At 41.5% G+C, this 18670-nt stretch overlaps 1 protein-coding gene across 6 annotated transcripts in view; it reads right to left on the bottom strand.

The window, feature by feature from the left end:
• VRK1 (VRK serine/threonine kinase 1) overlaps positions 1 to 18670 on the bottom strand; it is a 107075-nt gene that overhangs the window by 60081 nt on the left and 28324 nt on the right. Inside the window, exon 1 of one of the 6 annotated variants that reach the window (XM_038545682.1) lies at positions 15955 to 16089. The exons of 4 other annotated variants lie outside the window; for them this stretch is intronic. The gene's annotated coding sequence lies outside the window, so the exon portion shown is untranslated. Of the gene's footprint in view, positions 1 to 15589; positions 15728 to 15954; positions 16090 to 18670 lie in introns of those variants that run through there. One more of the 6 variants, XM_038545683.1, reaches the window with a different exon arrangement.

The raw sequence follows: 18670 nt of genomic DNA, 5'->3' as shown, positions 1-18670 counted from the left end.
CATGAAGTTCTTACATTAATATGATCACTTATTTTTGCCCAAATAATCCTAAATGAATAAAAATATGTATGACTGAATCAGTATCAGGAAGAATCAATTAGCCATTAATTACAGCTCTTACATATGAATAAACATATAACAACAGCTACCCTCACTATTAAGCACCTATATGGCAGGCTGTACGTTGGCTACTTTAAATCACTATCTCTAACTCTTAGAATAAGCATAAAACATAGGTGACATTATACTGACTGCATATAACAATACTGGGAAGAAGAGAAGTTAAATAATTTGTCCATGGCTTTTAGAACCAGTAAGTTAGTAAGACCAACCAATATTCAAAACACACATATGGAAAATATAATTTTTGCAGAAATGCCTTTTTGTTATTTAACACAGCATTAAAAAAGAGTATATGCTACAAAATAAATCATTTGTGAAACAAGAAGTCCTAAGGTGGTAAAATATTCACTTTAATATTACAATCTAATACCTTTACAAATGCCATTAAAACAGTATAAAAGATAAAACAGAAATATATTCCCATGTTTCTATAAATACCCAGCCCAACTCTGCTGAATAAAAAGAATGACTTCCAAAGATCAAAAGAACAAAAAAATGAAATAAATCACTGATGTAAGTATCTTCAGAAAGAAGTTTTTAGCTGTTGTTTTTTAATATAAAATATTGACACAAATTCAGGGGGAAAAAATGTAATGAACCACTGCAGAATATTTGAAAAAACAGTTAATAATATATGTATAAAAACAGTGTACTTGATGAGACTATCTTCAGATTCCATTGTAAATCCCCCAATATTCTAAAGTATGTTTGCAATCTCAGCATGTGAATGATGGCACTCTTGTTACTATTCTTTACTAAATGGTCCAGACAAAATCAACTACTCAAAAATCTAATTCTGCCTACATGCAAAAGAAAGTAAAGTGAAAATTTGAGCTCTAAGTGGTGTTACGAGCACTAGACTCTACACCCTTGCCCAAATGTCACAGTAGTGACACTGTATTACCATTAATTGCATATATGTCACTCTCTTTTGACACATTTTGTGAGAATCTGGAAGTTAGGGACCCTGTCTAACCTTGGTATCCCAAGTCTAACATGAAGCTGTCACTTTGTGAGAAACCAACATTTTTCTTAAGAATGGGCTGAATTAAAACCATGTTCCAGGTCTACCTGCTGTGAACCCAAACATGGTCCAACTTCTCCAGGTCTTTTTACCTCACCTGTAAAATTACTTGGATTAAAGTCTAAGCTTGGAGTTTTACCCACTGATTTGCAGGGAAAGAAGCATGGTTCATTTTAGAATCAGTATGAACTATAAAGGATCTATTCCAGTAATCAGGAGATGTACATTTTCCAGTCTAAGGTATTCCACAATTATGTAGGTTGCCAAGGGAAGCTGTTGCCAAGAGAATGCAAAAGGCTTGAAAACCCTCTTAATCCTCTGGCTTACTATAGAAAGAATGAATGGTCCCTGAACAAAATGAATGAAAAACAAAGGAAAGAATACCAAGGCAAAAAAATATTTCTAGTTGAAAATAAATCAGACTGAACGTTAAGATAATAAAAAGACAACCCAATTTAAAAATGGGCAAAGGATTTAGACAGACATTTCTCCAAAACAGGTGTACAAATGGCCAATAGCACACAAAAAAGTGCTCGACCGCATCAGTCATTAGGGAAATGAAAATCAAAACTACAGTGAGATACCACTTCACACTCACAAAGACACAAACAAAAAGAGACACAATAACAAGTACTGGTGAGTATTTGGAGAAATCTGAATCCATGTACAGTGCTACAAAAGTGTAAAATTATACAGTCAACTTTGGTAAACAATTGGGCAGTTCTTTAAAAAGTTAAACACAGAACTTACCTTATGACATGGCAATCCTACTGGTAGGTTCATACTTAAGGGAAATTAAAATATACACTATGCAAAAATTTGTACATAAGGTTCATAGCAGTATTATCCATAGCAGTCTAAACATGGAAGCAACTCCAATGCCCTTCAGCGGATGAATAAGTAAACAAATGTGGCCTATCCATACAATGGGATATTGCTGAGGAATAAAAAGAAGTACTGACACCTGCTACAACATAGATTAGCCTTGAAAACATTATACTAAGTGAAAGAAGCCAGTTACAAAAGACCCCATATTTTACAACTCCAATTATGTAAGATTTCCAAAATAAGCATTATAGAGACAAAAAAAAAAAAGACTGATAGTTTCCTAGGGCTGTAGGAAGTGAAGAGAGAATGGAGTGACTTGTCATGGGTAGGAGGTTTCTTTTAAGGTTGATGAAAATATTGCACAATTAGATGATGATGATAGTTGTAGTCCCAGGGAGATGCTAAAAATCACTGAACAATACTCCTTAAATGAGTGAATCATAGGTTTTGTGAACTACATCTCAATAAAGGTGTTTTAAAAAGTTAATGAGAAGAAAAATGTGGGATCAAAGATAATAAAAGAAGGAACAATAACGCTATACTGGAATTACAGTGTTTTGTGGAAACAAAACTTTACCTTCTTTTTTTTTTTTTTTAAACTTTACCTTCTGAAAGAAGGGCAGAAGTCACCCCAAAGCAGGCCTCTACAAAGACAAATGAACCAGCAAATGACAGATTTCCTGTTCTATCATCCAGATAATTCCTGACTACTCTGCTTAGGGCACAATTATAGTACGTAAACCTGATATTCAAAGGTATACCACTTTCCAGGAGCACATATGCAAGACGCTCTAAAGGGAGACTGCAGAAATTAGAGCGCACTGGTCATGAACGACTTCTGATGATTCATGAAACTCTACACTGTATCTGTGACTCTTAAAAATTCAAGTAGGAACTGAAGTAAGGGGCAAGATAGCACAAGGCTTTCAAAAACTGAATTGGTATCATGAACCACGGCTTACTAAAACAGAATAATGAGTTCCTGGCAAAGGACAAAGCATACTAAGAAGATCAGAAGACCATGTTTGGGCAGGGACTTGCCAACGTGATCAAAAAAGCTGTATTTCATCAGTAGTTTAGATGAACATCTAAATGGTGTACTCATCACTACTGGCAATAGCAGAAAGCTGGGAGATTATCATGAATATATCAGATAGAATTCAGATCTAAGTAGAGTCTAACAAACCTAAATAACACTCTCAAACTAGATAGAATGATCTAACAAAAGAGAGCCAGACTGAAAATCAGAAAACATTTCATTCAAATCCTTCCTTTTACAGATGAAGTTGAAGCCAGAAGCGTTTAATAATAAGCCCAGTTCAGAAGGTGCATGAAAGGTAGGTTAAGGCTAGGAATACAGGACCCCTAACTCCCAGCTGTGTCTACCTGACCAATGCTACCTGCTACTACTGGTATGGATACACATATGGGCGCGGGGGGGGGGGGGGGGGGGGGGGGGGGGGGGGGGGGGGGGGGGGGGGATCTTGATCTCCCTACCTCACAACACACAAAAATCAGTTCCTGGAAACTCAGACCTAAATATGAAAGGTAAAATAATAAAACCAGTAGAAGATAACATAAAAAAAAAAAATCTTCATGACTGTGGGGTAGCAAAAGTAAACAGGTCACAAAATGCACTAACCATAAAGAAAAGATTGGTAAGATGGAATTGATTAAAATTTAGAATTTTAGTTTATCAAAAGACATGTTACAAGAGTGAAATGCTATGCCATAGGATAGGAAGAGATTTTTACAATTCATATATTCAACACAAAATTCATATCCAGAATATGTACAAAGACCAATATTTCAATAAGATGACATCCCAGTTTGTCAAATATGGGCAAAAAAAACTTGGTCAGTCTGCAACAGAGGATAACCAAATGGCTAACAAGTATATAAAAAGGTGTTCAAATTGTTTATCCAGGAAATGCCAATTAAAATTACATTGAGGGGACCCCTGAGTGGCTCAGTGGTTGAGCACCTGCCTTTGGCTCAGGTCGTGATCAGAGTCCTGGGATCGGGTCCCACATCGGGGTCTCCGCAGGGAGCCTGCTTCTCCCTCTGCCTATGTCTCTGCCTCTCTCTCTGTGTCTCTCATGAATAAATAAATAAAATCTTTAATAAAATCACACTGAGATCTTCTACACAACCACGGAATGGTTAAAAAAAATTCTAAATGTTTAAATGACAGTATCAAGTAGAGGCAAGACTGCAGAGCAACGAGATCTCACATACATTGTTAGTAGAAGTATAAATTCATACAACCCCTTTGGAAAACTGTCTGGCAGCGTCTATCCATCAAAGCTGAAGATACATAAGTACTACGGCCAATAGTTTTATATACAACTAAAATGAATATATATGTGAACCAAAAGATAGGTACAAGAATGGTTACAACAGCATTTTCTATAACTGCTCCAAAGTAGATATTACTCAAATTCATCTACAATACAGTAGATAAACTGTGGTATATAATTTGTGATTTTTAGAAATGGTCACAAATTCTGACACCTCTCCCAGAAAGATACGAGGTCTATGTTCCTCTCTTGAATCCAGGCAGGCTGGTATCTATTTCAACCAACAGTATAGCAGAGTGATGTTATAGGACTCTCAAGGAGAAGTCACTCTCAGAAAGCTTCCTCTGGGAACCCAGTTGACATGCTGCAAAAACCCCAGGCCTAGTGGAGAATTCTACATGTAGGTGCTGTGGTCAACAATCCCAGACAATCATCTTCAAGACATCCCAGCTGAGGCATCATGCATGTGAGTGAAGGAGCCTCTAAATGATTTTAGACCCCAACCACTGTAGAGCATGGACAAGCTATACCCACCAAATTCCTAACCCACAGAATCCATGAGCCAATAAAATGGTGCTGTTTTACCCCACCAAGTTTAGAGTGGTGTGTTATGCAGTTATCAAAACCCAAAACTAATGTGTTATGCAGTAACAGATAACCAGAACAACAGAGCTAAAACAACGATCTACATGCAGCAAGGATGAACCTCAGACACAATGCCACATAAAAGAAGTTTAGGAAAAAGGACTATATACGGTATAATTTCTCTTAGTGAGCAAAACGAAGCTATAGTTAAAGAAGTCAGAACAGTGGTTACCTTAGGTGGGAGTGATTACTGGAAAAGGCACAACAAGGGCATCTGGAGAGCTGGAATAGTGAATGTCTTGCCCTGGGTGGTGGTGATTTTAGTGTGTTCACTTTGTTCAAAGAAAAAAAAAATCGCTGATCTAGATCCTTGATACTTGCATTCTTTTTCCAGTATGTGCTATACTTCAGGTGGAAAAAAAATTTTCAGTAAAACATGATAAATAGATGTGAGAGTGTGAAGAAAATATGAAGGATAACTAATTTTCCAGGCATAACTGACTAGATAGTGCCATTAACTGAACAGTTAGATGACAGGGAAATACAAATGAGCAGAGAAAGCAGACCATGTCCTGTTTATTTTGTATTCAAGTACTTACCACAGTACTTCAGTCACTCCAGCCTCCAAGACATTCTTCTCATTTTCATCCTACCTTCTGCCCACCCTAACCTTGGAAACCTTTTTTTCCTTCCTTTCTCCCAGATGCCTCTTAATATGGAGGTTCACCAGGCTTCCATCTTCAATTCCCTCTTCAATCTGCATGCGCGCATGCACACACATGCAAACACATGGCCCGTGCTCCTGTATTTTCAATCTTTGTTGATGGCATCATCACCTACTCTTTCTTTTAGAAGAAACTTCTGAGTCAACCAAGAATACTGCAGTTAGCTAAATCCAATAAATTTAACAGCATAAACATAAGCTCCCATTTTGGACCCCAAAACAAATGCCTAAGAATAGGATAAAGATACAGCTTAGGGATGCCTGGGTGGCTCAGCGGTTGAGCATCTACCTTCAGTTCAGGGTGTGTTCCCAGGTCCAGGAATTGAGTCCCACATGAGGCTCCTGCAAGGGGCCTACTTCTCCCTCTACCTATGTCTCTGCCTGCCTCTCTCTCTCTTTTTCTTTCTGTGTCTCTGATGAATAAATGTATAAAATCTTTATTAAAAAAAAAAAGAAGATACAGCTTAGACATATCTACTCAACATCATCCAAGTTTGATGTATGATGTGGTCAACAAGCTGATAATAAGAATATGTATGTACAGAGGTATTATTCTTCCCTACACTACTAGAATTAAAAGGCTGTATCCAAAACAAAAAAGTGATTCTATTTTTTTACTAATCAAACCAGCCTTAGAGTACTGCATTCAATCCTAAACACTACAGTTTAAAAATGGAATTAAGTCAAGGGAAAGCCACCAATGTGTGAAATGCCATGAAATCATGCCTTGTAAGGAACAGCTAATGAACTGGAGATGTCTCAACTCAGGAAGACTGAGAAAACCTGATGACCAAGTACTTGAAAGGATGTTACACAACAGAGATGCCGCTTATTTTGGTGTCTCCAAAAGACAGAACCAGATAGGAGAAATAATGAAGGTTTCCACTCAATAGAAGAAAAAGTATATGAACAGTCAAAACTTGATTAAGAACAAGATAGACTATCTCTAGAACAGTGATCCTCAATCTGGGATGATTTTGTCCCCACTGGCCAGGGATGCTGCTAAACACCCTACAATTCAGAGAACCCCTCCCCCAACTAAGAATGATCCATCTAAAATGTCAGTGGTGCCATGGATGAAAAACCTGCTCCAGAGGTAGTGAGTTCCCTGTCACTGGAAGTATTCCATTATAGACCAGACACTGTACTTATGAACACTCCATGACTTTCAAAAATGGTGGGAGATGAGCTGAAAAAAGATTTCCTGTTTCAAATAATTCTCCAGAGAAAAATATCTTCAGTATGTTAAAGCAACAATGATGATAGTGAAGATGATAAACACTTACTGTGGGCCAGGTGTTATACCAAGTAATTCAGATACACATCTCCCAGTTCATTCTCACAGCCACCCTGATATAGGCATTATTTTACCTTGATCTGATGGTAAAATCAGGATGCTCTAATGTCATACAGTGGTGAACATGTGAACTGAGAGCTACCTGACCTCAATCATATACATCACTGTCCAAAGCACAAACATTAGATGACTTTCAAAGCCTCTGTACACCAGAAAACAAATGAAGCAGCAGATCTTCTAGAAGTATTGGGACAATGTCTGAACAGGTTTGCACTCACTGTAAACCTAGCTGGCTAGAAGAAAGAGGAAAGGATTATTTGAAGTAGTCCTGTGATGAAGGAGAGAACAATTATCCTGATTGTCCCCAATTGCCTACTTTGGTAAGAGCCAAGAAGCTCTTATATACCCATGGAATCTCAGTCAGAAGCTGAAATTAATGATGACATCCCTTTATCCAGAGGCGTGAAAGCTCAGGATGGACAGACGTTTGAACATCCCCGACTGGGAATCCTGCCCTTAACAAACACACTAGATGCAGATACATGGTTTCTTGGCTGCCTATACTCCCGCCCATCTGTCGGGATGGCAATGTGCCTGCTCACATGTTGGTCAAACTGTCACTAGGGCATAGGTGCCAAGCAATGATAGTTTTAAATGGGCAGCTTGCATAGCACGGTAAGAGCTTGCTCTTCTGCAGAAAAAAAAAAAAAAAAAAAAAAAATCTCTGTGATAATATTGAAGGGTTGCAATCACAAATGAAATATTTCTTGGTCAGTCTCAACATTTTAGGGGGAAAAAGATCTAGACTGATAGAAAAGAATCAGACTGAAGAAATTAAATCAAATAGGAAAGGTACTTTGAAGACAAGCAGTTGCGCTAAAGCTTTTCACACTGCCAATCTTTCATTAACACACGTCACGGTGATCTCTTAAGGCAGTAAATCCTTGCTCAAGAAGTCATCATTGTTTTAAAAAATGGGTTGACATGCTTTTCCATGTTCTAAGCAAAAAAGCAGAAATGCATTGATATTTAGCAGTTTGCCTGACATTACGTTCTATTTGTTGGGTGATTATTTTTTAAATGACAGAAGTTCAATCAATATCCAAGATAATCTTTTAAATGCAAGAAAGAAAGCAGAAACCAAAAGAGATTTCCACAGATGAATAGGGGAAAAAGTATAATTTGTTCAGAGAAAGAAATCAAGAAATGAAATGGGTGCTAAGAACACAAAACAAAAACCGAATAATCTGGGTCACAAATTAATAAATAAGGACTCAAGGCCTGTCCCTGTCACAGCCCCCTGACTAGAGCAAAATGTTCCCAAAGTACATGTAGGTTCCTATTCTGACATTAAAGATGTTTCGCAAGGCTTGCGTGAAAAACCTAATGTTCTTATTGTCTGGAAATTCTTCCAGATTCTGGCCTTAGACTTGTCCTGAATGCTGCAATTGGAAACATGTGTCCATGTTTAGGCCTCAGTTACTCAGAAAGACAGCTGGCCCGCATTCTCTGTAGAGTTCTTCCTAGACAAGCAGCAGGACACACTGAGAGAATAACCCTCTCTGCCGTGATAAATAAAGGCGGTACCATTAACTTCCCTCATTGAACCAATTTATTAACTCTTTATGCTTTCACCATTTCAGGTGCTCACCTCTACGACCTTCAGGCTTGATAAGAAACGTCAACCTGTCAACAATGAGTCAATAGAAACTACTCTTCTTCCCACACGTAAAAATACCGAAAGTAGCATTAATTTAAGAGAGTCTGGAAGTGCAGCAGAGTTCTCTTTGCCAAAAACAGTGGCAAAAGCCTGAAATCTACCATAATTCTTCCAGAAAATACTAGGAACTTAATATTCTGACATTATACCACTTTTTGAGCTTTCCAGTAGACATCTGTGACACAAAGAGCTAAGTCAAAGGCCATGGTTATACCCTGTTCTTCCTGTGAACCTGTTACCACCACACAGGGCTTACAACAACCTCTATGAATGCCATTTCGACTCTTATCATTTTCCTGCTCAAGAACCCATACTAGCAAACACAACTAGTTAGAGACTATAATCTAGCCAACAGTTACATTCATGATGCAACTATCCTTCATCTCCCTCCTCCCCTTCACTCGTCTTCTCCCCAAAACAGCCAGTTTTTATTTCTTCTAGGACTTGTCTTTGCTCATGCTATTCTCTAAAATGTTTTCCCCTCAAATCCATACATACTTTTTTAGACTCAAGTCATGTCATACTTTCTTAAATCTGTATTAATTTTCATACTTCATTGCATACTCACTTCCTACCTTCATTCTGATATGCAGTTTACCATGTATGGCCAATTGATTTTTTTTTATAAAGGTAAACTGTGATTCAATGGAGCAAGGGTGGTCTTTTCAACTAACGGTTTTGGAACAGTTGGACATCCATAGGCAAGAAGAAAAGAAAACAAAGACTAAGACCTAAACCTCACATCCTGTGCAAAAATTAACCCAAAATGGATCACAGATCTAAATATAAGGCATAAAATTTTAAGTGTCTTTCTGACCTAGGATTAGGCAGAGTTCTGAGACAGCATGATGCCAAGAACACACTCCATACATCAACAAGTTAGACTTCATCAATTAAAAACGTCTTGACTACAAGACAGTATAGCAGATGAAAAGACAAGCTACAGACTGAGAATCACCTACCTAGCAAAGCACTTGTATTCAGAATATACAAAGGACACTCAAAACTCAACAGTAAGGAAACAATCCAATCACAAAATGGGCAAAAGATACGAATAGACAAGTCACCAAAAAAGATAGAGAAGTACCAAAAAAGATAGAAGATGTTCAACATCATTAGCCACTAGGGAAATGCAAATGAAAGCCATGATAAGATACTACTACACACCTATTATCATGGCTAACATAAAAAACACTGCCAACCCCAAATGCTGGCGAGAATGTGATGAAGCTGCATCTCTCATAGAGTGATGATAGGACTGTAAAATGGTACAGCTACAGTGGAGACGTTTGGCAGTTTCTTAAGTTAAACATTCACTTACCCCACAACCCAACATTCGCACTCCTAGGCATCTATCCTAGAAGAATAAAAACTTATATTCACACTAAAACCTGTATATGAATACAGGCTTCCAGTTATAAAATGAGTCACAGGAGAGGTACAATGTAAAGAATATAGTTAATAATGTAACAGCGATGTATCCTGACAGATGGTAGCTATCTGGTGCAGGTAGCGGAATACTTAAACAAGACAAATCACTTTTGTACACCTGAAACTAAAGTAACATTGTGTCAACTAAAATAAATCAAGAAAAAGAAAAAGAAAAAAAAAAAAAAAACAACCCTGAACGTGGGCTCAAAGTAGCTTTGTGTGTAACAGTCAAAAACTAGAAACAATCCACAGCTCCTTCCGTGGGTTAATGAAATGTGGTTAAATGAAATGTGGTTGTGCCACATTCACTGGACAAGCACAGTACCACTATCAAAACAAGGAAATCGACAGTGATACAGCATTGGTAATCAAACTATTTCGTCAAATTTCAGTTTTTACATTTTTATGTGTGTATATATAGTCCTAGGACAGTTCATCATGTGTAAAGATTTGTGCAACCATCACAACAATCAGGATACAGAACTGTTACTACATAGAAACTCCTTTGTGCGACCTCTTCATAGTTAACACACCACCCCCCAGCCCTAACTCTGAAGAAACTGATCTGTTCTCCAGATCTACAATTTTATCACTTTAAGAATACTACCAAAACAAAATGATACAGTCACACATCCTTTTGAGACTGGCTTTTTTTTCCCCCACTCAATACAATGCCCTTTAAGCTCCACCCAAACTGTTACATGTCCATAGTCTTGTTCCTTTTTACTATGAGTGGGTGTTCCATTATATGCCTAGACCACATTTTATTTAACCATTTACCCGCTGAAGGACGGGTGTTGTCTTGGGGTTTCGGCTATTATAAACAAAGCTGTCATGAACATACATGCAGGTCTTCTAGTGATAAGTTTTCATTTCTCTAGGAAAAATACCCAAGAGTGTTATTGTTAAGTGTATGTTTAACTTTTAAGAAACTTCCAAACTCATTTCCAGAGTGGCTGAACCATTCTACATTCCTAACAGTAGCAATGAGAGATAATGTAAATTTGAAAGTCACAATTTCTAAAATATGCTCTGAAGGCCCAAAAAAAAAAAAAAAAAAAAAGTAAGAATAAGCCTCTTAAATGTCATAACCTGAGCTTAGTTTATAAAAAGTGAATTTTTAAAACCTTTATCTTGATCCCCAAATAATAGACTTTTTTATTACCTCTAACAATTTATACTTAGACATAATCCCTTTGTTGCTAGTTCAGTTGCCATATTATAAACTGCAATAAGAAGTGAAAAAAGAGGCAATATTGCCAACAGAAACAGTACAAGTTTGTTTCTATGTCTTCCAGACATAGCCTGTGAAGACTGAAGTTGTTTAGGCACTTTCCAACTCTTAGTATTATGAAATGTGTTCACAATGCATTTATACATAGTATTATCAAACAATGGCACTTGTTCAGCTGTAACTTGGTAAAACAACTGGAGAAAAGCAATTAATATGAAATAAAGCTGAGGTTATCTTAGCTGTGAGATTTCTAACTTCATGAGTTTTAAAAATTTTAAATATAATTGATAAAGATGGATAATGGAGTCTCTTTTGGGGTTCTTGAAACAAGGAGCTAGCTGTGGAACAGACATCCACATGCAAACATCAGGATGACAGCCAGTCTGCAAAGAGATGAAATAAATGCACAAAAAAGAACTCTAACTTCCCCGAAAGAGCGTGGGGGCAGGTGCGGGGTGGGAGGGGGACATACTCTGCTGTCCTTGTTCCTAATAACTTTCCTGTTCCTCAGTCCCTTTTGGGACCAACTAAATAGTGAAGTCATAAAACAAATGTGTCTTTCCAATGAAATGCTATTTGCTTAAAAGGTATAGGACAGAACACTCCTAATCTCCCAACTAAGAACCTTGCAATTTAATTATATGACTCCACCTACTACACCATCCCACTTAATGTATATATCTTAATATGTACATATGTTTAAAATTCATCCTAAATATTAGCCAGTGTGAACAGTGTCTATCTTAAGTTTCAAATCCTAGAGTACTGGTTCCCATCCAATGAGCCAGAAATCCATGGATAGAGGAGTTATTGCAAAGAATCATCAAAATACATGTGTCTACATGAATAAAGAAACAATATGATTCACACTGTATTTTTCCAAGTTAATAAAGATTGCTGTGGCTAATAAATTTCTTAATAAATTTACTGGAGAATGGTACTATTAAGTAGTTTATCATTAGTGATTTTTGATGAATATTAAAAAGCTCTTATCTAGGCTCTCTAGAGAGTGTTCCTTTTTTTTAAAGATTTTATTTATTTATTCATTCATTCATTCATAGACACACACACACACACACACACAGAGGCAAAGACACAGGCAGAGGGAGAAGCAGGCTCTCTCTGGGGAGCCCAATGTGGGACTCGGTCCCGGGACCCTGGGATCACACCCTGAGCCCAAGGCAGACACGCTCAACCACTGAGCCACCCAGGCTTCCTGGGAGCATTCCTTTTTGAAAGGGCTGCCCATAAGTCATCCAGAACAAGAGTAGTAGACTGTACTTGGTTTGAGCGCAGAGATATAACACAGGCATAGTTGGGAAAGTGCATGAAATTACTTCAAAACAGCAACCTCAATGCTAGGTAAATAGAATTCAGAAACCAAAGTGGAGAAAGGTTAAAGGGCACAGCCCTCCTCCCCTGTTTACAGTGCCTAGTAGCAACATATTCACAGGAATTTGTCAAGGGGCCAAAGGTATTCTAGAATACAAACCTATCCCAGCTAAGCGCTTTGTCAGGATTGTCACCTTTCTGAATTAGTGTTATAGCTTCTTAAAAATTCCGTATTTTCTAAATTGTATCAATAATAGTGTAGTTTTTCAAATGTGTCCTATACATATACGGGCTTCTTGTGCACTGAATGCCAGCCAACTGAAATCAAAAAGAATGACCTCCATTAATTTAAAACAAAGAAAACGTGTTTGCACAAAATACTCCAATGGCAAGAAGAGACTGTACCTAGCCCAGGTCCTGACACACAGTACGCAGGCACGTGATATCTGGTGAATAAATGAATCCATTTCGGCCCTACTCTGAAAAATAACCTCGGCAAGCACGGAAAAATATCCTACCACTCCAAAAAATACCCTCCAGTCCCAGTCAGTTACCAATCCATTCTCATAACCCAACAAGACCAATTTGCATGAAAGCCTTACCCACACACACCAAGGCAGCACTTAATTCCCATTAGGTTCACTGCCTGATACATGGCGTTATCTGCACTTGCCCATTTGCATAAATTCAGGACTCACCCTTCATTTGCTATAAGGTGAATTTTAAAGCTTCCAGTAAGTTTGATTTTTCAAATCAAAAATCCTTTCAAAATTTTATTTTTCAAATCAAAATTCTATTCACGGTACACCGTATCCTACCAGGGATGACTTTAAGGCAAAAATACACAGTTGTCAAAATAAAAATCTTATTTTTTTTTCTCTTCTACACATCTAATACATTCACTTATATGTTTACTATTTCACATTAGTTCTCAAATACAAAAAAAAAAAAAGTGGCCTATTCAAGAAATTTTAGGGTCTGTCAACATTTGGAATGTACTGCTGTTTTTATATATATATTTGCATCCTGGAATAAGACTTAGCCTAAGCTTTCCACAGAACCATTTCCTGGGCACTTAGTAACTTATTCTATGCCAGGTTCTATGCTTGACACATTACTCCATTATCCCATTTGTTTAACAAATACCCTCTTACAATTTTTGCAGTACTAAACAAGAAGCCAGTACCCTATAAACCTGATATCTGTACCAGATACTAGCACTAAATTTACCAGTGATACTTCATGTAAGTTTCTTGTTATTAAATTCAGGTTGTTTTACTGTATTAAAACAGAATCGGATCAGCAATGTTGAGATGCACAGAGAATAACCATCTGTGATCGCTTCAGCGGAGAAAGCTATTATTAGGTGACTACTTAAGTTACATTCCCTTCTATGGGGAGATGAACACAACCTTATCTATCCAGAAATTTAATTCCAATTACTACACGCCACTTTGAACAGCATAATCTAAATAAAATGATGATATAAAGAACCCCCGCTTCCTTCTGAAATTGCTTTAAAACTGTAGATTAAAATCTCCTCCCCACCCCAAGATCTGCTCCGCATATCATAAAAAGGTCTTTTTTTTTTTTTTTTTTTTTTTTTTTTATAAAAAGGTGTCTTGATTCTGAACTTTGAAAAAATAAATGGGGACATTTTTCCCCCTTGTGAATTCAGACACAACAGACCATTCTAGTTTAAAAAAAAAAAAAGAATTAATGAGGCTCTTCAAAAGCTTCCCCGAAACCACCACCCCAAGAGCAAAACTAGGATTTTCCAAGTCGTTCCAAGAGAGGGAGATTGGGGGGGGGGGGGGGGGGGGAAGGCCCCATACAAAGAAAACAAAAAAGGAGTCGCTTGACAAAGAAGAAAGTTGAAGAAGGAATGGCCTCAAAAGGAACCTAGGGTCTTAAAAAAAAAAAAGAAGAAGAAAAAGAAAAAAAAGAAGAAAAAAGAAAAAGGAAAAGGAAAAAAAAAGAAAAAGGAAAAGGAAAAAAAGGAAAAGGAAAAGGAAAAGGAAAAGGAATAAAAGGAAAAACAAAAAAAGGCACCTAGGGTCTGCCTCTCAACCCAAGGACTCGGGGGCTGCACGGGATTTAACTACATCACCACCTAAGAGTTTGGAGACCAGAGCCAAAAACTCCTCGGGCGGTGGGAAGAGCAGCGCGCTGCCCTCAGGCACCTGCATCCCTAAGGATGCTACGTGTGGGCCACGGAGAGAAGCCGCAGGAGGCACCGAGCGCAGCGCACGCAGGGGCTTTATTTGGAACCTGAAGGGCCCTCGGGGCTCTGCCGCCTCGCACCGTGCCCGCCAGGCCAGCTCCTGCCCGGCCTGCCCCGACACCGACACTGACAGCTTGGCAAGGGGGCCTGTCTCCGACCTGGGGGTTCCCGGGCCCCGAATGTTATCCTGGAGGGGGGGGGGGGGAATGGAGCCGGGGGTGGGGGTGGGGGTGGAGCCGGGCTCGGGGTTGGGGTGATGGAAGCGGGTAGGGGGGTGGAGCCAAGCGGGGGTGGGGATGGAGCCGGGCGGGGGGGATGGAGCCGGGCGGGGGGGATGGAGCCGGGCAGAGGGGGTGGAGCCAGGCAGGGAGGGGTGGAGCCGGGCGGGGGGGGTTGGAGCCCTGCGGGGGGGTGGGGGGAGATGGAGCCGGGCAGGGGGGATGGAGCCGGGCACGGGGTGGGGTGGGGGGGGGAGATGGAGCCCGGCAGGGGGGGATGGAGCCGGGCAGGGGAGGGTGGAGCCAGGCAGGGGGTTGGAGCCAGGCGGGGGTGGGGGGAGATGGAGCCGGGCACGGCGGCGGGGGGCGGGGGGGAGATGGAGCCGGGCGGGCGGTGGGGGCAGGCTCCTTCTCCCCCCGCCCCCCCCGCCCAGCTCTCAGGCCAGGCGTCACCTCCTCTGGGATGCCCTCCCTCCTCCCGCCCCCCCCCCCCGGTCTCCCGGGCCTACAGTCGCCCGTCCCGGTATCAGGGTCTGCAAACTGTAGCACCTGCTTCTTTCCATTCGGTGCCTCCCCTCCCGAATGGGAGCTTCGCGATGCCGGGCGGGTCCTTCCCCGAGACCCGGCCCCGAGCGCCCAGGACGCGGGGAGGTCGGAGCGCGCGCGTGCAGCTAGGCCTGGGCCTGGGCCGGGGCGGGGCGGGGGGGGGGGGGGGTGCGGCAGGTGCAGGAAGCCGGGGCCGCCGCGGGGCCCGAGGGGAAGCGGCAGGAAGGGACGCCCGCGCCGCGGCGCCGCCCGAGGTCACGGCCCCCGGCCGCCCCGCCGCCCCAACGCCGGCCCAGCGCCAGGCCGCCCGGCCGCAGCCCCTCGCTCGGCGCCCGCGCTCCCGGACAGCCTGCCCGCGGCCTCCCTACCCCGAGCCGGAGCAGCGTCGCCTTCTACACTGTACGAACTTCCCGCCGCTTTCGCCGACTTGCGACTCCGCGGCGGCGTCGGCCCCGGCACACCCCGCAGTACGGAGCCCGCTCATTGGCTGAGGGCGGGCGGCGGAGGCGGGGCAGCCGGGGAGCGGGGCGGGGCCCGCGCCGCCTCCGCAGGCATGCCGGGAGTTGTGGCCCGGCGCTCCCGCTGCATGCTGGGAAATGGAGTCTTTCCGAGGCTCGGGGCGATCCGGGTCTCTCTCTGTGTGTCCGCCTGGGTTTCCAGACAAGTGTGGTTTCCTACCTGCCGGTAGGTCCTATCATATACTGTACCCTTCGATGCTGTTGGAACCGGAGTAGATATTGCCAGTGTTCCCAGTGGCTTGATTTATCACATAAGTGTATTGCAAAGGGTTGGGTGTAAAAGAAGCTCTATAAGTCCTGGGAGCTGAGGGTCTCCTGTGCCTCCTGAGGCTTGCGTTTTCCCACCTTCTGCTCCCCCAGCAGCTTGGTTCAGAGTCCTATGGCCAGGGTCTGGAAGCAAACAGCCCACAGTGCACACCCTAGCTCTCTCACTTTGTAGCTCTGTGATCTAAGGCAACTTACTTGACCCCTGTGAGTCTTGCTTTCCTGTTTCTGTCAGGATTAAATGAGATGATCTTAGACAGTGCTTTGCATACAGTAGATGCTCAATAAATAGTAGATAGCATTAATATTATTCTGCCCAACGATTGTCCTACATCTAAATCCTAATTGTCTTTCAAAGCCTGCTTCAATGTCTACCTAACCTTCTGTAGCATCTCATCTATAATTCTCTTATGCCATGGTTTCCATTGTGTTTACAATAAACTGTCTAAGCCTCCATCATCCATGCAGCTGTAAGCTTACTGCAGACTGGGACAACGTTCTAGCTCAAAAGCACCAAAGGCGTAGGCAGAAGGATATTGGTGAGGAGGGTCGTTGATGAGGTATTCCCCTGGATCTTTGTTGACAAGGTCACCTCCACCAGGTGAGTCCCTCACTTGAAGGACACTGCCCCTGGGCCCTCCCCTCCAGCTTGCAGTGACAGCTCCCTCCCTCCTCAGATCTGCAGATTAGCACCTCTACTACTCTGAACCGGGAGTTACTGCCCCACTCCTGTGCTTCCCAACCCTAAACCTTTGTTAATAGTCTCCTTGCAAATAAACCCTCCTCAGATCATTTTATCTCAATGTGTCATCTGCTTTCTGTTGAGACCCTGAAGGAAGCACATGCACAAGGTGAGTACTTGATGAATATTTGTCGGTAAAGAGGTCTCAAGATTCACACATCTCATGGTTGTTGAATTCCCTAGCAAGAAAATGTGCCCAGAATCCATTGAGAAAAAGAGACTCTAAACACACACACACACACACACACACACACACACACACACATCTGGGTGTTAAGAAGACTTGGAATAGGACTTATCTGTCACATTGTGACCATGTTCCCCTAACCTCACCATACACATACAGAAGAAATCTCCCTGCTTCTACCCTGGGTTGACAATTGGCTGTCGTTAAAGCACAATTAAGTCAACAGCAGTACATGGAGTATTCCAAGGTGAGAATGGAACATATTTCTTCTGGAGCTCATGATTACATCACCCTCAGTTGGATGGCTTACTGTTAAATGCTACTTAAATGCAGCTATGTTCCAAGGCAGTTGCTAACACCTCCAACACCACCCACACATGCTGAGATGTCCTACCAGTGCAAAGCATGGCAGGGGACCAGTCCAAGCTGCCGTCATGGAGACAGCGTGTCTGAAATGCTGTAGATAGGGATACACCCCCTGGGACGGAGGAGATCCTCAATGAATTTTGATGATTTGATAGCTTGGTATCAAGATCAGGGTTGTGCAGAAAGTTGACCAGCGATAACTTGCTATGGCTGGGTTTTAGAACTTAAGAATTGAACTAAAGAGGAAAGGTCCATGCATATAACCCTGCCATCTACGCAAAAACATCCACAGTCCAAATGTTTACTGAGCACTAACTCTGAGCCAGGGAATAAGCTAACCTCTGAGGACTCTGAGGATTCTGGTGTAACTAATGTTTAAGGGGCCTCTACCACGGGTTAGACACTGTGCTTTTTCATATACATTCAGGTCTTAAATTCAGGAACAATACATTCAGGAAAAAAATCTCAAAGGCTAAATTATTCCAGGCCCTCTGAATCTACTAAGAATGGTTTTCACTGCCCCGTTTATGCACAGCTCCAGTACATTAGGAAACTTCTAATAAAGAAATAATTTCAATGCAGGAATAGAGATTTGTACACAAGGCTGTCATAGTCAGCTAATGGGGTTCCTGGCTGACAGATCATCATAGATAAAGTGGGGTGACCCATAAGTGGGTTCAGCTCAATGAACAAAAACTTTCCAGCTTCCTAGCAAGACAGACCAGCCGAAAATCTATGTGTGGGATCTGTATAGATTTGTCAGATAGCCAGGCCCCAGATTGCCCTTTTTTATTTCCAGGAGCCCAGCTAGCTCTTGTAATCCTCATACAAAGGCACAGAAAGGTAACAACAATACAACAGAGCACTTTGACAAAGAGAGAGAAAATGTTGGTATTGGCTAGACAGTGGCAGAAAAGGTCTGTGAAGTTCAATATGATAGCCACCAAGAGGAAATATTGCCCTGGCAGGCTGTCTAGCAGTTTCTGGTTCTGCTGATGAGTCAGTGC

The sequence above is a fragment of the Canis lupus genome, chromosome 8 (assembly GCF_011100685.1).
Source record: "Canis lupus familiaris isolate Mischka breed German Shepherd chromosome 8, alternate assembly UU_Cfam_GSD_1.0, whole genome shotgun sequence".
NCBI classification, from domain to species: Eukaryota; Metazoa; Chordata; class Mammalia; order Carnivora; family Canidae; genus Canis; species Canis lupus.
Note: the sequence above shows the minus strand (reverse complement) of the source record. Positions and strands in the feature narration are given on the sequence as shown.